General features: G+C 33.9%; 1 long non-coding RNA gene across 1 annotated transcript in view; it reads right to left on the reverse strand.

Moving 5' to 3' along the window:
* LOC141554257 (uncharacterized) overlaps positions 1-17,150 on the reverse strand; it is a 102,640-nt gene extending 85,490 nt beyond the window's left edge. Inside the window, exons 1-2 of the long non-coding RNA XR_012485807.1 lie at positions 16,541-17,150; positions 13,353-13,451 (exon numbers count right to left, since the gene is read on the reverse strand). This is a non-coding gene — a long non-coding RNA (uncharacterized LOC141554257). The remainder of the gene's footprint in view (positions 1-13,352; positions 13,452-16,540) is intronic.
* Between the last annotated feature and the right edge of the window lie 6,040 nt (positions 17,151-23,190).

The following is a 23,190-nucleotide window of genomic DNA, read 5'->3' on the forward strand; positions in this document are numbered from 1 at the left end:
ACTCTTCCGGCCCACCCCATTACTATCTCTTCACACTTACCAGAGAGGAAGGCAAAAGACATTTAAGTATTTTCCCATATTTTATTGATTTATAAGGGTTTTTTTTTTCATTCTGGAGAAGAGAGTCAGCAAGTGTTGCTTCCTCTATCCTAGTCTCTCTTTGGTCAGGAGTCCGCATTATGAAAAAAGAAAGAATGGGGGCAGGAGGAGAAGAACCTCGTTTTACTGTGAAATGAGCTAGTAGAGCATGTCAAGTGCTTTATAAAATTTAAAGTGCTGTTTAAATGTTCCAGTCAATAATATCTTAATCATTAATTAATGTCTTAATCATCTCACAGAAAGGTATATAGTATCTAAAAGCTGCAGAGGCAACCTCTGGCACACCCGGATGAAATACTGATCCAGCTGCAGCCCTGGTAGCTGCAGTTGACTGAGAAGTGAGGAACACAGATTCTTTTAGAACACAAATTAGCATCTGTGGGGTAAGTCTACAGAAGATGATCAGGTTTGCAAAGTCTCTCAAAGAACCTTGATGAAATCTGTAGATTTACCAGCAGAGGGCGCCGACCTCGCTGCTCATTTATTCCAACCTTTGCAGCTTCGGAGATAAAACGTCCAAGCCAGTCACCTCTACCTGTCTCCAGTGTCCACAAGTCAGCCTCGTTGGGGGATGTGCTGAAAACATGGATGGGAAGGATTTGCAGATTGTGTTTCTGTCTCCTGCAAATTATTCTGGTTCCCCTCTTCCAAATCATAGCTGAAAGAGCCAACTACTAAGAGCAAGTAGCCATAAGAACTCAAGGTTTGTGTGGGTGTGCATGGCTATGTGTGTGTATGTGTGTGTGTGTGTGTGTGTGTGTGTGTGTGTGTGTGTGTGTGTGTGTGTGTGTGTCCCTTTTGGTTTATCTTTGGTTTTTGTTTTTCCCCCCTTTCCAGGAGAAAAAGACCAGCGTTTGTCTTTGATACTGACTGCAAAGGTTTTCAAATAATTAACCCTTGGTCTGTGTTTGTGATAAGACTTTTCCAACTTTTCCCAGGTCCTTGAGAAAGCAGACATTCTCTCTGCACTTAACAGCTATGGTGGATCTTTACTGACACCCCTGACACTGCAGTGATTTCCTGGCATACACCATGAATCAATATAAAATTCAAATACATTTGTGCCACCTGTTGGATTTTGTCACTAATTACACATAACTAGAGGGAAAAGCTCAGAACTTAACAAGTGAGTTTCTGAAATGTTTTTAGAATTTTGAATGTTTTAAGCATAGAGAAAAGACAATTCATTTGGATCCGAGGTGTTTTTGCCCCCTCCTCTTTGACATTAAGAAGCAACTTTCCTCAGCAAGACCCAACTGAAATTAACACAAAGGTTAATTTATTTTGAAGTTGTTGTAATATAACTGAGGTCCAGCACTAGTTGGGAGTGGCATGTTAATTAAATAATAACTCAGAGAGTAAAACCACAGTGAATTTTCAGTTACTAAGAAGGCAGGAAACTTGAATTGGTTTTCTGATTTTGAAATACATTGGATTGATATAAAGGATAGCATAACAGAAAAACACACAGAAGGTAAATATGTGTGCCATAGAACTGGTTTCTTTCTAAAGTGAAAAATAAAAGTTTTTAAAATAAGTTTTGAAATATTTCTGGAAAATCCAGGATGATTCAGGAATCAAAAACAGAATAAAGATTTCTACTCCAAATTGCAAATTTCTCAAGAAGGCAATGGAATTAAATCTTAGAAAAAATACTTCATTATTATATGATATGAACACCTCTCACTGAGAAGCATCATGATGCAATAAAGGACCAGGCTTAAAACCAGGAACAGCTAGGCTAAATAAAGACCCTCTTCTCACATTTTTCCTATGTGACCCTGTTCTCAGGCTATAATTACAAAGAAAAAGCTGACTTGCTATGGTAGAGGGTGTTCCCTATACCAATTAAAATTAGAGATCCAATATTGCTCCTTGTGCCTATAAAACATCTTTGGTAACTTTTGCCTAGGTTTATATAGACATTCAAAGGGAAAGAACAGATTCTGGAGAGTAGATTCTAAGGGAGATGTCTAAATGACTGGGATTTGGGGAAATTCTGATAAATAGTAGTTCATGTAACATAGGCAGCTAAAATATCAAGGTTTTTTGTTTTGTTTTGTTTTGTTTTGTTTTGATTCATTGATAAGTTAAGGCTTTACATTTATTATATAGTCCCTGGCATCCATACTCTACATGATAAGAGAAAGAGAGAAAGACAGACAAAGACAGAGACAGAGAGACAGAGAGAGACAGAGAAAGAAGAGAAAGAAGGGAAGAAGGAAAACAAACAGAAACAGAAACAAAGCCAGAGACAGAAAGACAGACTGAAGTAGATTGCTGCCTTCTTAGATATGGCTGAAAATTCCATTCTTTCACTTACTGTGGATTGAACACATGCCATCACCTGAGCTTCATCTCCGTGAAGGAAAAAGAAGAAATGGGAAGGAAGTGCCCAATTTAGCTAGGAATGAACCAAAACTAGAGTTACCAACATGTATCTACTTTCTGGTACCTGGGTTTCAGTCAGCAACCAACAGTAGGGCCCCCTTATTTCCTTCTGTCCAAAAATAATAAAATATTCAGTCCATAATATTAATTGGAAAATATTTCTATGCTTTGGATACTCCAAATAATTGTTACCAGAGTTTTGATATTCAAAATTAACTAATAATTTTTCTGATAACAACTTTTGCAAAAAATATTATTTTCACAAGGAAGAAAATGTTATGCATAATACAAAGACCTAGGTCTCCCATTTTACTTTTCTTTTATATGATTTCATTAAATTCCCTTTCTCTGAGGTTATATGGTCATAGAATTTTATAGTAGGAAAAATCTATAGAGATCATATAATCTAACCTCCTTTATTTCATAAATATACAAAAATCATACAATTAGTTATTGAGGAGGTCAAAATTCAAATGTAGGGCTTCTGATTCCTAGTATGGTACTTTCCTAACAACATATTGGTTTATATTAAAAAGAAAAACTCAAAGTCAAGTACTTTCCACAAAATTAAATTATGGGTTAAACAAAGCTATAAAGAATTACAAAAAGTTGATTTTATAAAGTGGCATAGCAACAAAGATTTAGATTTATGTCTAGTCCATTTCCCAAAGAGGAAACTGAGACTAAGAAAAGTTAAGTGGTTTGCCCAGAATCACACAAGGAACAAAGACCACATTTGAGAGTTGCACCAAGATCCTCTGGGCCTCTATTTGATGTCCTTCCTGTCGTACCTGCTACACTAAGTATACAATTATTTTTTATTTATTTATTTTTTTTTTCTGAGGCTGGGGTTAAGTGACTTGCCCAGGGTCAGGAAGTGTTAAGTGTCTGAAACCACATTTGAACTCCGGTCCTCCTGAATTCAAGGCTGGTGCTCTCTCCACTGTGCGACCTAGCTGTCCCTAAGTATACATTTAAAAAAAGTTTTCTACTACCAAAGTCCGCTAAAATACTCCTCCAATACATCAAGGCTCAGAATTATTTTTGAATTTTCAAAAGTTATGCTCCATGAGAAATAATGAGCAGAATGCTCTCAGATAAAACAGAAGAGACTTACATGAACTGATGCAAAACTAAATAAGCAAAACTAGAATTCAAAGTAAAAGCAATATTGTAGAATGAACTCTGTCAACTATATAATATCCAGGACAGTTCTGAAGTACTTATGATGGAAAATGATAACCATCTCCCCCAAAAGAATAGATGGAAACTGAATACAAATTTAAAAAATACTTTTAAAATCCTTTTTTTTTTCCTTAGGCATTTTTTGGTCTGTGTTTTCTTTCACAACATGACTAATATGGAATTGTTTTGCATAACTGCACATATGCATCCTACACAAAACTGGTTGCCTTCTCAATGGGGGAGGGAGAAGGGAAGAGGGAACAGAACAATAGAATTTAGAACTCAATTTTTTAATGAATGCTAAAATTTGTTTTTACATGTAATTAGGGGAAAATGAAATATTAAATAAATTTGTTTCCTTGTTTGTTTTTTAAATGTGCCAAAAGAGTACATTTCTGAAAAGGTCTACCAAGTTGGGAAGGCTTTCAGTGGGAAAGTAGTGACTGAATGTCTGTCTCTTATGTAAGACCAACCACATGAAGTTCAGAGAGTTTGATTATAATTTATTTTTCATAATAATATATAGAGATTGTCTGCTAAGTTATAGGTTGGCATCTCTATGGGAGTGAGTATGCATAATGATATCACATATGCTTAAGTTACTAAAGTTTCCTGAGATTTATCTGGTTCAATAGTTTTAGGAAATAAAGTTTTGTTCCATTTCAAATAAGTTGTAAGATGCTACAAATTTTTCAAGTGCTGGGTTAAAAGGACAAAAATAGCTGACAAATATCAAGTGACTAAAAATACAAAATTTTATTTATATATTAAGGATTACAAACAAGCTTCAAGGAGTAAGAAATAGGCAATCAACAAATAATATCTTAGACCAAGCAATCAAAAGAAAAATTAGGGAATATTAGCATCTCCAAGTAAGGTCACATGTTGATATTTTGTTCATATGTAATATAGAAAAAGTTCTGAGACTCAAAAAATATTAATAAATAATCTGGTAGGGATGGAGTCTCTTCTCCAAATGGGCAATAAACCCCACAACAATACTGCTTTCAGACATTAGAGGAGGTCTTTGCCCAATGAATTAATCATCAAGCATTTATTAAGTTCCTGTTGTGCAAAGATAAAACTAAAAACAGTTCCTAACCTCAAAGAATGAATTTCTATTCTAGAAAAAAAAAAACACATTTAAGTTATCCATGAAAGTTTTTATCCAGAGTTAAGGGAAAAAATTGATAAGAGCATCTAGCAAGGGTAATATGACTATGAGATAATTTCTTAGTATAGGAAGCTTAAAGATCAGAGCAGAAATCTTTGGGTTAAAATTCACTAAAATGAGATTAAATTGAAGTTGCATGAAAATGTAGTGCTGATATAATCTTTTTAAATGTGGTTACTAATTCCATTGCTTGAGATTACAAATTATACATACCTTCTCCTGTATGAGTCCTGTTCTCTCATAGATCTATCACAAAGCTTCTTCCCAATCTTAGAAGCCTTTATCTATGTCTTCTTATATTTTGTGGGCAATAGTACAATATCAGGACCATTTCTCTAGGTGTTTTTACTTTTTGTGGCACTAGTACAATATCCAGGCTGTCATACTAATCCTTGTTAACTGATGCTTATGAGTCTTTGTTTTTGCCTTTCGATGGGACCACCTTTTTTCTTGTCATATATTTTCTCAATAGGGTTATTAATGCTAATTTTTTAATAAAAATAGCCTACCCGTATTTATCATGCATTTCCTTGTAATATTGGTAGAGTGCCTTTATAACACACTATAGAGGCCTCACATTTTCCTCTTAGGTATGTGAACTTATTAACTGAGCTAGTTTGCTTTTACTAACTTGGGCTCTTACTTTACTCTGCTGAGAGGGAATGTATTCTCTTTACCCACTACTCTAGCTCTCAAACTGCTAGCAATATGATTCTATTTACACAATTTATTAACTCAAAATAATCACACTTTTATATATTAAATATAACCATTTACTTAGATATAAATCCATATAGAAACCTGGTAGAGAAGCACAGGAAAAAGCCATTTATTTGAGAAAACCCACAACTCTGGATTGTAGGCTTTGATGGCATCAGTTCATTTAGGAATATCTGTACCACATGAAACTATTTCTCTATTATCTTCTTCTCTGTTGGTCCTCATTGTTATCCATCTGGTATATCATTTTTTTAATATTTAAGTCAACATAGTATTTGCAAGTTCTTTCAACTTACAATCACTCTTAAAATGATATTTATAAAGTGTCCTTCAAGCCAGAGAACTGCAAAGCAAATCAAGTCAGCTATTTCTGGGCTATACAAAACAACCTAACTTGTGAATCCATGCTCTATTAATTGATCCAAACAGTCTTTGAACAAGAAAAATGAGCCTAAGTAGCAAAGACTGTCTTTTCCCTTTTTTGTTTTTTTATTCAGTGAATAAGCATCTAGCAAAGTCTTAGTATCAGGTGGCTGTTTTTGCTGCTAGTCTTTTAAAATATTTAAAAGAAGATGTTTTTGCCTTCTGTTGATTTTTCCCCTTTTGGAGAATAACCCTTTTTATATCAACTACAATGCACTGGGGATTCTACTAAATGCCTTATAAACATTATCTCATATATTACAAAGATATGAACATAACTTCAAAACAATTCTATAAAATAGTTGCTATTATTATTCCTATTTTACAGTTGAGGAAACTAAAGCAGAAGAGATTACATGATTTACCCATGGTCACAAATACTTAGTAAGTGTATAAGGCCAAATTGAACTTGTTTTCCTGACTCTGGGTCTATCACTCTATTCACTGTATAGTTTCTTCTGTTAGATTAATCATTTTCTCCACAACAATAGGCTGAAATTCCTATTCCTACTTCAGTGATTAAATCCTCATGGATCTCATTTCACTTAAAAGGTAACAATTGATTCTATGTCTTCAATGAAACCAACATTGATTTTAATATCTCACTTTTTAACTTATGATTTCTTACTTTTAAATTTTATTCTACTTTTTTCATGAAATGGATTTATATACATTTGCTAAGACTAATAAGTAGCTGTAAAGTTTCAACATGATACTCATTTTATTTCTTTAAAACTTTCTTTATACTCATTTTTTACAGTATTAATAAATAAAAGTTCTTTTTCTGCTTGATTTAAAAATCATTAAAGAATTCTCTTGCAAATAAAGTATCATTCTACTTCTTTCACCAGATGATTTAAGTCTTTATATTTATACTACAGTTTTCTGTCTCTGACTGTTCAAATCTCACTTGAAACCTGCTGTTCTTCATATACATTCTTTAGCAGTTTTTATTAAATCAACACCATTTTCCTATTCCTTTCAGACATCAAAATGTGTAAGTAGACATATGTATATATAGATAGATAGATAGATAGATAGATAGATAGATAGATAGATATATCTAGATATATCTATATCTATATCTATATCTCTATATCTATCTATCTATCTATATATATATATATATATATATATATATATATACATATACATATCAGTTGTTATACCTGAAAGAAGGCTAGACATACACATAGAGATAGGAATAGAGGTAGAGGTAAAGATAGGGATAGAGACGGATTCTTTCTGATGTTTGAAAGGAGTAAGAAAAGAATGTGTGTATAAGACTGTATGTAATTATATATATATATATATATATATATATATATATATATATATACACATATACACATATATGCATATATGTCAACAGCAACTTCTTTTATCCTTTAACAGTTAATGTATATATCTTTCCTTACACAAAATTATCTTTTCTGCCTTGTTAAAGTAATATTTTTCCATATGAAAAGGAATTTAAAAGGATAATACCCCCATAGTACATTTGGCTCATCTATAATTTTAATTGTTCAGAAACTGTGATGTTATAAGATTTAGAAGCACACAATGGAAGAACATTTCTTTTTTTAAAGGGATGGAGGGAGAGATTGAACCAGGGAGCAACTTGGGATCATCAAGAGTATTATAGAGCTATCCAAATTCAATCTATCTCAATTCTCTTTCTCTGATTCAATTATGGGTCTGACTCACTATCCATCTGAACAATAGGTCCTGCTAAACAAGTTCGAAGGACTAAAGTCCAGTAGTCCTCAAACTTTTTAAATAGGGGGCCAGTTCACTGTCCCTCAGACTGTTGGAGCACCTCACACTCTGTCTCTGTCGCCTCAGCCCAGTGCCAGAAATGTGCGATGCTAATACGAGTTTAGATCTAATGTCAATTTGGGTCTGATTTTGCCATAGGTGGGCCACATAAATGTCCTCAGCTGGCCACATCTGGCCCATAGGCCATAGTTTGAGGACCCCTGGACTAAACAGTCAACACTAGTGTACAATATGTATTTTTATTCAGTTGTTTATTCTTGTATAGATAATTTTTAAGTAATCATACATCCCATGCAAAGCCCAGTAATGTTCTTAGGATTGGTTATATCATGCAATGTCTTTGTTCACTGACTTTCTGATCATTAACATAATACTAGGCAGAAAAAAGAGAGATGTATGCTCAGAAATGATATTCATTTGGGAGATGAAACTAGAATATAAGAGGGATTACTTGTAGATTTTAAATGGTGCAGATTTTGAAATGTCAGATTTCAAACGAATAATGATCCTCTTTTAATAAAAACTACTTAAAAGTAGAATAGGTGAACTAATTAAGTAAAGAGCTTCTAGTCACTGGGAGTGTTCAAACTATAGGCCCAACTGTCATGACATATTATCTCTGACCAATATAATTCCTATGGGTTTACCCAGATTAGGTCCAACCATGGAGTGGGGAAGGACAGAATTATATTCATTGAACTCATTTGGTTCTTCCAGAATTTCCACTGAAAATCTTAGAAGATAGTTTGAATATGATTCACATTTAGTTATCCATACATATAGACAAAGGGATATCCTTCCTCCTATTAACTGTTAGCTGATCAATAAATGTATTATTTTGTCCCAATTTTGAATCAAACACACGATGACCTAAATATAAGACCCAGCACAAAACATTTCTACTTAAGTACAAATACAAAACAAAAAGTGACTACCAGCAGGCTGGTTCACAAGCTAAATATAAGGAAAGTGAAGGAAATGCAAATAGATACTCTTGATGCATCCAAGTTTCCTGTTTTAGATATCCTCAGATACTGAAAGGGGCAAGTGAGATTACTGAGCCAATGTCAAGAATATTTGAATGACTGTGGAGATTAAAACAAAAAAGAGAGAGAATAGGGACCTGTTAGCATAAATATGACATTTAGAGGACGCATTTTGAATGTTAAAGTGGAATTGACATTTTTGCCTGCTTGTTGGGTAAATGAGCAAGTTTTACAGAGTTTTTAAGACTTTATTTCAATAGTCTGAAAACAGGAAGAAAAAAATACTCTGGAGCCTCGCCATACAAGGTCATTACTCTGTGTTCATGCTGCCAGGACATTTTATATCAAAACTATGTAGTATTAACATGCCACTTTCTTGGATCCTGTGATGCTCTTCTTGGGACTTTCTTCTGACTATTTAGCTCTCCTTATTTTGGTATTTAAAATAAATGACATAAGAAATAGATTAGTTGATCAGTGGAATAGGTTAGGTTCACAGGACAAAATAACCAATAACTATAACAATCTACTGTTTGGCAAGACCCCAGCTTTTGGGATAAGAATTCACTGTTTGACAAAAACTTCTGGGAAAATTGGAAGTCAGTATGGCAGAAACTAGGCATTGACCCACACTTAACACTAAGTTACACTATGATAATGTCAAAATAAGTTCATGATCTAGTGTAAGGGTCCAAGAAAGGTCAGGCAAGCACAATTGAGATGTAAGTGGACCAATGGTCTTTAGGATCCCCAGATGTGCTTAAGAGTTGAGTACTTAGAGACTTCCTTCCTGGGTGGGATCTCCACTCATGGCGGGAACCCAGATCTCGCTCTGAAGTCTCTGTCAAGTTCAGGATGTAACCTTCATTGTTGATTGGCTTGTATCTGTGACCTCATTGACCCTATTTAAGCTCTGGACAGGAAGAGATCGATCTCTTTCTCCTTTTTCCCTTTTTCTCTCTTCCCACATGGAGACTGGACTGGGAGGTCGCTACCAAGGTAGGTGTAGGAAGTCATAAAGTATATGTGATTTACAGGAATAAAGTTTAAGGTTGCTCATCTAAATTCTCAGGTGCTCTGTTGTGCTTCAAACTACTTCCATATGAGATAGTAGCCGGAGGATTCTGAAAACCTCAAAACAGAGGTAAGATTGATAGTATATTTACCAGATTTTCTCTGATAAGCCTAGGAATAAGGACAGATTAGCATCAGTTAGGGAGAATAAACCCTAACAATCTAGGCATAAAGAATGGATAAGTGAGCAAGTTTTGCAGAGTTTTTAGACCTTATTTCAATTGTCTGAAAACAGGAAGAAAAATAAATAAATTAGAAGAACATAGGATAGTTTACCTCTCAAACCTGTGGAAGAGGAAGGAATTTGTGACCAAAGAAGAACTAAAGATCATTATTGATCACAAAATAGAAAATTTTGGTTATACCAAGTTAAAAAGGTTTTGTACAAAAAAACTAATACAGACAAGATTAGAATGGAAGCAATAAACTGGGAAAACATTTTTTCCAATCAAAGGTTCTGATAAAGGCCTCAAAATATATAGAGAATTGACTCTAATGTATAAGAAATCAAGACATTCTCCAATTGACAAATGGTCAAAGGATATGAACAGACAATTTTCAGATAAAGAAATTAAAAATATTTCTAGGCATATCAAAAGGTGCTCCAAATCACCACTGACCAGAGAAATGCAAATTAAGACAACTCTGAAATACCGCTACACACTTGGCAGATTGGCTAAGATGACAAGAAAAGATAATGATGAATGTTGGAAGGGATGTGGGAAAACTGGGACACTGATACATTGTTGATGGAATAGTGAACGAATCCAACAATTCTGGAGAGCAATTTGGAACTATAGTCAAAAAGTTATCAAACTGTGCATACCCTTTGATGCAACAGTGTTACAATGGGCTTGTATGCCGAAAAGATCTTAAAGAAGAGAAAGGGACCCATATGTGCAAAAATGTTTGTGGCAACCCTTTTTGTAGTGGCTAGAAACTGGAAATTGAATGGATTCCCATCAACTGGAGAATGTTGAATAAATTGTGGTATGTGAATGTTATGAATATTATTGTTCTGTAAGAAATGACCAGCAGGATGATTTCAGAGAGGCCTGATGTAAGTAAAATGAGCAGAACTAGGAGATAATTATATACTTCAAAAACAATATTATATGATGATGAATATGGTTCTTCATCAATGAGAGGATCCAAATCAGTTCCAATTGTTTATTAATGAAGTGAACTAGCTACACCCAGCAAAAGAAATAGGGGAAATGAGTGTGGACCACAACATACCATTTCTACTCCTTCTGTTATCATCTGCTTGCATTTTTGTTTTCCTTCTCAGGTTATTTTTACTTTTTTTTTCCAGATCCAATTTTTCTTGTGTAGCAAGATAACAATGAATATGTATACAAATATTGGATTTAATGTATACTTTAACATATTTAACATGTATGGGACTACCTGCCATCTAGGGGAGGGGGGAGGGGGAAAGTTGGAACGGAAGGTTTTGCAAGGGTCAATGTTGAAAAATTAAACATGCATATGTTTTGTAAATAAAAAGCTATCATAAAAAATAAAATAAATGACATATAATTGATGAATATCAGTTCTATAGTTCTAATTCTCTTTATGGTCTTATGACCTAGCCTAAGCATTAATCAATAAAAAAGAGAAAAGAAGGAAGGAAGAGAGGGAGGGAAAGAGGAAGGGAAGAAGGAAGGAATGGAGGAAATGTGGAAGAAAGGGAGGGAGGGAAGGAGGGATGAAGGGAGGAAGGGAGAAAGGGAGGGAAAGAGAGGCTAGGAAAAAAGAAAGAAAAAACTTTTTTCTGCATCAAATAGAATGATTTTTGTACTAGAAGTGACAACAAAAAATGACTGCCACAGATCTTATACCCAAATTAAATTAGACTTCATAAAGAAAAGCAAAAGAGTACCACTTTGTCCTTGATGAATTCAAGTTGTCTGAGAGAGGTAAAACGCATTCATTCTGATTTGTTGGGTTACCATCCATTAAATAAAAGTGACCTCCAAATCTTTCCTATTTTTTTACTTATTCACAGTGACTTCATTGGCTCACATGGTTTTAATTATAATTTCTGTGGAGATGACTACCACATCTAATTTATCCATTCTTGATTCTTTCTTCTGAAATTTAGTTCTACATAACTGAATGTCTGCTAAACAACTTCCCTGGATGGTCCATATTAAAAAATAAATATGTCCTAAATGGAACTCATATTTCCTGCCAAAATCCATGCTTCCTCAAAACTTCATTATCTTATTATAAAATATCACCATTCTTTCAGTCAATGTTACTTAGTCCTATAATCTCTCCCTTTCCTTCTCTATCACTGTTTATATTCAAGTCCTTACCAAATCTTGTTGATTGCACCTTTACAATATCTCCCCTTCTCTCTATTTACATAGTGATGACTGGTTCAAACACTCACCACCTGTCACCTAAATCATTTCAATAGTCTCAGAGTCTAGCTTCTGATTTCTACATCTATAATCTATCCTGTAATTCAATCCAACAAATATTTATCAAGCACTTGCTTACAAGACACATTGTTAACTACTGAGGATAGCAGTAGAAAGATAAAAACATTCCCTGCCCTCAAGGACTTTATATTCCATAAAGTGAGATAAGAAACACTACCTGCACAAAAATAAGTAAATACAAAGTAATGATGTTTTTATTTTGTTTTGTTGGGGATGGAGAGTAAGCACTTAGAATAAGATATTAGAAAAGAAATTGTATAGAATCCTGAATGTACATTAGTCAAGCCTAGATGGGAGTGAGGAATTCCCAGAGGTAGAAGAAAGGAGGGAGATCATTTTAGGCAGTGGGGATAGCCTATTCAAAGGCATTGAGGTGAAAGATGGAATGTCATGCTTGGGAAACTTTGTGGTGACCGGTTTAAATGGAATGTCAAGTATATGAATGTAATGTAAAATCAGTTTGGAAAATAGGGTGGGGCAAATTGGAAAGGGGCTTAAATGCCAAATAAGAGTTTTTTATTTTATCTTTCTTTGAAGCCAGAAAAAAAGCAATGTGGTCATATCTGTGCTTTAGGAATATCACTTTGCCAACTGTGTGGTATATATTGGTTGGAAAGAAGAGATATTAATGTCAGTACTAGCATGATTGCTCCTTAAATACAGGAACCATGTTTTCACACTTGCGTATCTCTAATACTTAGTACAGAGTCTGCTATTTAAGCACTTTATATATTCTTGTTGACTAGATTGACTAATGATTAAATTATTTTAGACCAAATGAAAGTTAGTAATGTGAAGAACTAAGGAGATAGCTAAGTGATAAAAAAGAAAGGGGCAGTGATATTGGAAGGGGTGGAGTGAGGAGAGAGGGGGAATAGAAATGCTGAGGAAGGGGTTAGATTTGAACATATTTGTTTGCAGACTAAATATAAAGGGTCAGGGAGAGGAATTACTCTGAGTTTGCAAATCTATGCTATGATCTTAAATTACAATGCAGTCGTTAGGAATAGAGATGAGTTTAGGACATAACTAATAAGTTCAGTTTTTGACATATTGAATTTGTAGTACCTCTGGGTCATCCACATGCAGATGATTAGAATGCAACTAATGATGAGGATATACATTTGAGAGTCTTCTGCATAAAAATGATAGCTGCATCCATGGGACCTAGTGGGATCAACAAGAAAAATAATGAATAAAGAAAAGAGGGGCCAAAAAAGAATCTGGTGGAAAGAGGATGACTTTACAATATGGACAAGATATATAAGCAATCAGACAGATGGGAGAAAAGTCATAAGAGATCAGTGTCATAAAAACCTATTATAAAAGATGAATATGGAACAACATTAGTACTAAGGGACTGATTGAGATTAGATAACAAAACTCTAGAATTAGCATATTTTATAACTTTTAAAAGCTGTATTGAATACCATAAGAATGGAAACAAAGAAGGTAATGATAAGAGCAATCAAGACCTGGAATTTGGAAAGGAATGGATGTTGGTGGGAAAATATGAGGAAGAAGATTCAACAATAAAGGGCTGAACATAGGCTGACCTAGTTGTCTATAGGATCAAGAATACAAAGGGAAGAAACACAGTGAGAGCAGTAGTATAATAGATTAAGAAAGTAAAGAAAGGTGGAATAATTGAAAGTCATAATGAGGGCAGAGTAAGTTTCAAAAAGAGGCTGAGAAGACAAGAAGTTGTACTTTGAGAGAACTTCAGAGATCTGGTTCATGAAATGAAACAATTATGGGTGATGAGTGCTTCAGTGCTATACAATTAGTATACTTCTTGTGTAATTCTGAAAATGTGTTTAAAAACATCATAAAGCAATATGAAATTAAAATTAATTATATTCTTTTTTCTTTTATTCATCAATTAGGATTTTTCAAACTACTTTTTAGTGATGCATGGTTCTATATAACAGTCATCTGAGATGAAGAGCTACTGGAAAACTGTCCCTCTATTTATTTGTCAAGGGAAATGCAGAATCCATTAATTATTTTTTTTTTTAATCACCAAAGGCCTAGTTTGAAGTCCTTTCTATTGTGCCTGATTATGTCCTCTTTTGAAAAAAAATCTTCTCCAGGATACTGGCTAGCACATTTATTGATCGTAAAGTATACCAACATTGGGATTGATAGCACTTACAGAGAACCTCTGGCAAAGTAACATATGCTGATATTTAGCTGGGATATTGGCTTATACCTGATTTATAAGAGAGGTTACCATTTACTAAAGTGCCAGTACTACTTCTAGACTCTTTTTTGAAACTAAGTTGTAATAGATAGAATCATTCTTGATTTTAGAAACTACTCTGTAGCGCAGCTAGGTGGTGCAGTGGGTAGAGCACCAGCCCTGGAGACAGGAGAACCTGAGTTCAAATCAGACCTCAAACACTTGACTCTTCCTAACTGTGTGATCTTGGCAAGTCACTTAACTCCAATTGCCTCAGAAAAAAAACAAAAACAAAAACAAAAAAACAAAACAAAACAAAAAAAAAAAAAAAAAAAAAAAAACACACACATACACACACACACACACACACACACACACACACACACACACACAAACAAACAAACTACTTTGCTTCTGGTATTCTTCCCCAGCTGGGAAAAGAAAACCTACTCCATAAGAATGTTAGACTTTGGAATCTCAGATATTACCTACTCAAACATTTTCATTTGTAAAATGCCCAAGGTTGCACTAATAATACATGATAACAGTGATATTTCAATCCAAGCTTTCCTGATTATTAACAGAGTCCTCACTATATTACACTGTCTTCATTTTAGGAAACAAAATAACAGATTTAAGAATAGAATCAGTATATATGTACAAAAAATGATTATAGCATGTCTTTTCTGGTAACTACCATCTGGAAACTAAGGGATGCCCATCAATTAGGAAAATGGCTGAACTAATTGTGGCTTGTGAATGTAATGGAATATTATTATGCTATTAGAAGTGATGAAAAGTACAATATTAGAGAAATCTGAGAAGACTTCTATGAATTGACATGCAGCAAAGTGAGCAAATCCAGGAAAACAATTTATGCAATAACAACAACATTGTAAAGATAAACAACTTTGAAGGACTTAAGAACTCTGATTAATGCAATGTGTAACCATGATTCTGAGGTAGGGATAGGGAATGAAATATGTCATCTGATAAGAGAATTAGTAGATACAGAGGATTACTGGAGAAGGAGACATATTTTTGTATATGAAAAGCATGTGATTGTTTTATTTAACTATGTATTTTATCACATTTCTTTTTGCTTTTTAATTGTGGAAGGAACATGAAAAGAAAAAATAGATTTTGTTAATTTAAAAACTTAAATTAAAATAACAAAGCAGAATTAGTCCTTAAATCAAGTTTTTAAAAGTGTGATTTAGGAGACTAAACTTGTTCTAAAATATTTCTCTTCAAAAATATCTTTCACCAAAAATAGACATAAATTTTCCTTCTTTTCTACATAGTTTGAGATGCTTACCATGATAGTCATTAAGTTAGAATATATAACAGAAGCAAAGTCATCCTCTTCATAATGTCTTATAAAATATATATTTACATATGGAGAGTAGGAAGATTCTCAGCTTCTCTTCTGGGCCTCTTTACATAATTCTTTGACATGAAATAGACTATCTGATTAACTGTCAAGTAGAAGTTATAATGGGTAAGATCTGACCAGAAACTTTCAAGGGAGAAAAAATAGGAGTGAGGTTCATGGAAGAGATAAGCTTTGCTTATAATAGGAAGTAGGGATGTATGTGTAAGAAGAAGAAGTTCCAGAAGAGGGGAAGCTGAAATAAATTTCATACCTATCATTCTAATAATCATTTAATACACCCATATCTAATCAATTGTCAAATCTTGATATCTGATTCCACTACAAAATATCCTACATACTTAAGCAAAAGAATATTCATTAAGTGAAGATCCAATCATATAATTTCTCTACTCAACAAATTTCAATGACTTCCAGTTGCCTCTGGGATGAAATTCCATTTAGTTTTCAAAGCACTGCACAGCCTCACCTCAAACTATCTAGTTACATAGACATATACACATATACATGCTCACATTCCAACACATACACACATGCACATTTGCACATACATGCATATATGCACACACTGGCAATTTAGTCAAATTCACCTCCTCTCTTCCTTATACAAGTCACTGTGTTTCTCCATTCCATGCTTTTACACTGATCATCCTTCAGGCCTGGGATGAATTTCTTTCTTACCTCTGTTGCAGAATATCACTTCTTTTTCTTTTCTATTGTTGTTGTTGTTGTTGTTGTTATTGAGGCAAATGGAGTTAAGAGACTTGCTCAGGATCACACAACTAGGAAGTGTTGTGTCTGTAAGTTGGAGTTTAAACAATATCTTCTGCATGAAGCCTTTCCTATCCCTCAACTACTAGTGCCCTCCCTCCCAAACTAACTTGTTTTTAACTGCTGTGTATATATTTAAATGTATTTATTTATGCCATATATATTTTTATAAGTACTCATCTTGGTCATTAGTAGGGAATGTTTCTGTCTTCTCATGAGTACATAAAATTTCATTCATTGTACTTATAAGCCCTGGAGACAGCACAATACCTGGAATACCTGATTGATTTCATTGTACCAAACTTGATTACTCCTTGTTGAGTGAGTACTTAACTTAAGTATAATATATAGGTTGTTTAAGGGAAAAGAAATATCTTGTGGTTTCAAGCTAAGTGACATCTCTTCAAATCAAGGAAACAGAAAATTGCTGAGAAAAGCTAAATGAACAGGTATCTTTGAGGAAGTACTGAAAAGGCCTTGTGGATATCTGTACTACACTTAATAAATTTCTGTTGATCCAGTTGGAGGACAGTTCCAGAATTATTCGATAGAATCTCTTTTTATTCAGCAACTGCACTGCTAGTAGACTGGTATAAGTACCTGTTAGACAAAGGTAACTATGTATGCTCACACTCTCCTAAAGCCTTGTCTATAATCTTGTTCTCTAACCAATGACAGATGAAGATGGGAAAGTTCAGCAGGTGAAGGAAATGACATTTCTTCAACCCTCCTTCAGTCAATATAATAGCAAGACAAACTCCAAATGATGAGAGAGGTGGTGCCAACTATGAATTTGCACTGACGTGTCAAAGAGGGCATTTATTTCATCATTCATCAGGCACCCCTCAGTTGATTGACCTATTGTGCTGGCAGAACCTAGAGAGGTTTTCATATGTCTCTGAGAGTGTATTCTGTTTTACAAGTCATCAAGCAAACTCTGACTGACTTACTGGCACTTTGGCAGACTTCAGATTTTTTTCCCCTATGCTCTAGAATATCTTTTTCATGATTCATCAGCCACAAGCTATTGATTGACACGTTGGCAGAGTCCAGAGTTTTCTAAATGTCAGGAAATGCTTAATGTGAGGATTTTTTTTTCTGGTTAAGCTGATTATTTAGTACTGACCTTTGAGGTCAAATTTTTGTCCTTGGATGTGGGCATAAATCTTTCATTTAAATCAATTGCTATTGGCTGTGAAAATATAAGGGCATATTTAGTCTTCAAAATGGAGCAATTCAGATGTGATTCAGGCCAATGTGAGCATGTCCTGTTTTGCCCCAAAGGTGACATCAGTTAATGAATAGATCTGACGGTTTATGGCCTTCACTGTTTCCATTACCATTTTAGTCAAAGTACAACTTCACTGAACTAGGACATAGTTGGTGGGAGAATTCTCAGGGTAATGAGAGCAGAATCATTCCATAACTTTATGGACAATTAGGTGGAAAGCACTCTCTCTGCCAGCTTCAGCAGATTAGTCTTATATGGTTTATGTTTCAATTGCACCAGCAGCAGTGGGTTCAGTCACAAGGTATACCTGCTTTTATTGGCTACTACCTAAAACTGTGATACTTGCTCTGAGCTCCTTTTCCACCTGACCTGGCACCTGAAGGTAAACAGGGGAAGGGCAAGAGGCTATAATAACAGCAATAGAATCATTCCATGTATTTGCATACCACTTGTTTCCCAAAGAGCTCAAAGTATCTCATTAATCCTCAACACAAATGGCAAGAGAACTTAATCATCACTAGGCATCCCAATGGTTTAGGTTTTTAGTCCTAAAGATAAACAGAAGTAACTAGGTACATCCATTTCCCCCTAGGTAATAATAGTATTTTTATTCTCCTTCTCTTTATGTTAAGCTTAAATGGCAAATTGACATTGAGTAGGTATTAGGCAGCCTTTCATAATCTGTTCAGTATAATGTTTTGTAATAATTATTTGGCAGTCTTATTTGCCTCTATAAAAGTCCTTCTACTATGCCTCAGCATGGCCTGGAGGTGACCGTGGGTTCTTAAGGGCTGTGCCAGTAGAATGCAAGTTCTGGCAGGTTTTGCAAAATCCAAAAAGGCTTTGAGCATGGGCCTAACAATGCATTCTGTCCTTGACAATCACAGACCAAATTAAGCAAGCTTATAAGCACTCATTACCAGGACTTTCATGAAAAGGTGATGAATTATTTCAACCACAGAACCTCATGGGACCTTCTATTAAGATGAGTAGGAAATTACAGTGTCTGACTTCACATTATTATGTTGTAGCTTCATTCCTCAATAGCCATTCCACAGTTTATTCAGACTTACATGCTCACTCCTCAGCAAACACACCCTGCCCATTTCCATCTCTGTAATTTTGCTTATTATTTTTGCAGTATGGAAAATGCCTTTTCTACTTACTACTACTAACTCAGTCATGCCAATTCTTCTAGCTTCAGCTCAAAAATACCATCTCCTACATGCAGGAAGACTTCCCTAAACACTCCAACACTTCTAGACTTATTTTCTTAAATTTCTACAACAGTCTGTATCACGCGAATTATGATAGATTCATGGGTTTAAAGCTAGAAAGAACTACAGAGAATTTCTAGTTCAATTTTTCACTTTACAGTTGAGGAAAGTTAAGCTCAAGATTTTCAAAGGTTCATCAAGTATAAAGTTAGTGATCTTTCCATTGTATCATGTTGCTTCCCATTTTGTATTTGGATTGTTTATTCTTATTTCCTGAATTAGGTCTCAATTCCCTATTTGTTATCTCTCTTATTATTACTATCATCATATTGCTATTATTGTCTCTTATTCCCTATAGCACCAAGGATATTGATGAGCAAAAATTAATGATGACACTGAAATGGTAGGCACTAGTTCCCTTAGATTATTAGAAATATCTCCCTTCTCTACTCCATTTTAGTGATATATGCAAAGAGAAATATTCAGACTTGATGTATCATGGAAATGATATTATTGACTGATTTAAAAGAGACTTCTTCACATCCTATAATCTTTATTTCCTCCCCCCAAAAAAGGATTACAGAATCTATAATTCATATTCTGGCTTTATCTAGAAGATATTTTTCTTTTTTTAAGTTATACATTTATTTATTTACATATTTTCCATATGAATCATGTTAGGAGAGAAAAATCAGAAAAAAGGAATACTACAAGAAAAAAAATAGAAGGAATAAAAAGGTAAAAATAGAATGTGTTGATCCACATTCAGTATCCATAATTCTCTCTCTGGATGCAAATGGAATTTTCATCCAAAGCTATTGAAATTTTCCTGGATCACTGAATTGCTGAGAAGAACCAAGTCTATTATAGTTGATCCCACAATCTTACTGTTACTATGTATAATGTATTCCTGGTTCTGCTTGTTTTGTTCAGCATCAATTCATGTTAATGTTTCCAGGTCTTTCTAAAATCAATTTGTTCATCATATTTTATAGAACAAAAATATTCCATTACTTTTATATACTATAATTTATTTATAGTATATTCCCCAAATTATGGACATTGACTTTTTCAATTCTTTGCTACCACAAAAAGAGCTGCTATTAACATTTTTACACATGTAGGTCCTTTCCCTTCTTTTATAATGTCATTAGGATACAGACCAAGTAGTGGCACTGGTGGATCAAAGCATATGCACAGTTTTATGATCCTTTGAGTATATTCCCAAATTTTTCTATAAAATGTTTGGATCAGTTCACAATTCCACCAACAATGCATTAGGGTCCCATTTTCCCCACACCCCATCCCACATCATTCATTATCTTTTGATAGCATGTTTTAAACACTTCTTTTATTCTTCGTCTGAGATGACAGAATGTTAAAGTATCTTCAAAAATGTAGCAACAAATTGTTGGGTAATGACAAAAAGATATTGTTACCAAAATTCATTTCATTGTTATCATTACTTTTACATTGTGATTGTTTTGCTTCATCTAGTATGCATTCTTTCCTCTTCAACTCCTTTAATGCTTCTTTTCCTTCAAGGCACAATTTAAGAATTGCTCTGTGCATGAAGCCTTTCCTGATTCTCCCAAATGTTAGTGTCCTTCTTATCTTATTCAATAGATCCATTATGTCATTTTTATTTCTTTTATCTTTTTATCTTTTTATGACTATCTCTATCTAAAATTATAATATACATATATGTACTTATTGTCTCTCCCTTGAGAATAGAAATAGTTTTACTGTTTGCATTTTAATTTCTAGCATCTAGAACAGTTACTGACCATGTAATTTTTAGTAAATGTTTGTTAATTGGTATATAACGTCTCTTCAAGAGAAATCAATGAATTTTTACATGAGTCCAATTCTATACAAAATTGTGAATTTGAATCTCCTATTCATCTCTTTTTCCCTCCTGCTCCAAGACAGCACTCTTTTGTCATCTAGGAACTCTTAAGTTGTATAATACAAGGCTTTTTATCCTAAGTTCCCACTTATTCAATGTTTTTTTTTAAATCAATAATTTGAATGAGTATCTAAAAGGCATCATTTTCAAAGTTTCAGATGCCATAAAGCTGGAAGAGATAGACCATTCTTGGAATATAGAATGTCAGAAGGATTTTGATAGATCACAATAATTGGTAGAATCTAAAAAGTGACAATAATTATAAATCACTAAAATGTAATAAAAATAATAAGCTATACAAATAGAGAACTAGGAGAAATCAGATTTCATGATACTTTCTGTGAAAAAGAGTTAAAAATCTTTATTCAACTGTTGACTTAATATGTTAACTATTTGATACAGCTGCCCTCCCCCCCCAAAAAATGTAATCTTAAAGTCAAATCCATAGTTTTATGATGTCCAGGACATGGGAGATAATAATGTCATTATAGACATCTCTTATCAGTGAAATACTAAATTCAGTACTTGATCCACAGTTCAGGATAGGTATTGACACAATGGGATATGTTCAGAGAAGACCCTCTGGAACAGTGAATTATTTGGAACAATTATCATATGATTAAACAATGAAGAAATAAGGGATGTTTAAGCAGCGGAATAGAATATTTAAGGAGTTGACATAGTATCTAGGAGGCAAGGGAAATGACTGTGGTCAAATTTAGTTGTGATGCTTCTGTTCTGCATATTATATGATGATCAACTATGATAGACTTAGCTCTTCTCAGAAGTACAATGATCCAAGAAAATTCCAACAGATTTGGGATAGAAAATGCCATCCATACCAAGAGAGAGAACTATGAAGATTGAATGTGAATTAAAGCATACTTTTTTGTTTGTTTTTCTTGTGTTTTTCCCCTTTTGTTCTTATTTTTCTTTCACAATATGACTAATTTGGAAACATGTTTAAAATGATTGTACATGTATAACCCATATCAGTTTGTTTGCTGTCTTTGGGAGAGAGAAAGTAAGGAAGAGGGGGAAAATTTAAACTGAAAATCTTACAAAAACAAATGCTGAAAAATAAATAAATAAAGCAAATGTTCTGTGGAACTCTATTTTGAAACTAGAGATTAGGATCTCTTAAGCAAGCTACTTTTCTCCACTTATCATTAAATTTGATTCAGTTCTTTCTTTCTTTGGATTGTTCTTAATAATAGCTATATTTAGGATGTTTAGTTTTTGCTTTAAAGGAATGAACTTTTCAGAATTTTGCCTAAATCTTTATCTCTATAGCATTTCTGAATCTCTCAACCTTATACTCCCAGATGATTACCACAAGTTCTAGATATTTTGTAGCTGAAATTATTTTGCAAATGATAATATGTGGAATCTCATCAATGTTTTATTTCCACTATTCAACCAGAAAATACATTTAATTCAGAAACATTTAGTGAAGTGACATAGTACTGGATATGTACTATGACCACTTATATCTTATATATAGTATAACTATGGATGGTCAAGGTACCTACTTAGAGTGGTACATACACATAGAGAGAACATATAGGTCCAGGATATAAGCATAAAGAGATCTATAGAACTGGTCTTCTGGCCTCACCATTCCCTATCATATTATGGTTTTTTTTTTGTTGTTGTTTGTTTGTTTTTTTTGTTCTTTTTTTTGTTTTTTGTTTTGTTTTTTTGCTTCTACCCATGGATATCCTATCTCTGCATTAGTTCATCTTCAGGGGCCTATTTATGTATACTATAATATACACTGGAGGTGTTGTAATTAGTAAGAATCTCCCACAAAGAGATAAACTGCATCTCTTTTAGCCAGCTTATTCCCAATGAGTCTCAGCTATAATGGTCCAACTCAAATGTTATTTTCAAGGCCACCTGCTGTCTTGTCTTTCAAATGAGGGGTGCTGTATTAAGTAAGTCTCTCCTCTGAAATGGAATACTATAGCTCTTTTCTTTCAATAGATCACAATGAAGCTCTTCCTTTTTAGTCTGGCTATTCACAGATCATAGCATATATCAGAATGGAATTTTATCTTATATTTGAAGATCCTTTCTTTAAATATTTTCTCTGAATCCCTCAGTATAACACATTTATTACGATCACTTACTCGACTTGCTCCTTATTATATTTCCTGGATGAGACAAATATTATCAGGGCACTGTTTCCTCAAACAAGGCA

This window comes from Sminthopsis crassicaudata, chromosome 1, assembly GCF_048593235.1.
Source record: "Sminthopsis crassicaudata isolate SCR6 chromosome 1, ASM4859323v1, whole genome shotgun sequence".
In the NCBI taxonomy this organism is placed as follows: Eukaryota; Metazoa; Chordata; class Mammalia; order Dasyuromorphia; family Dasyuridae; genus Sminthopsis; species Sminthopsis crassicaudata.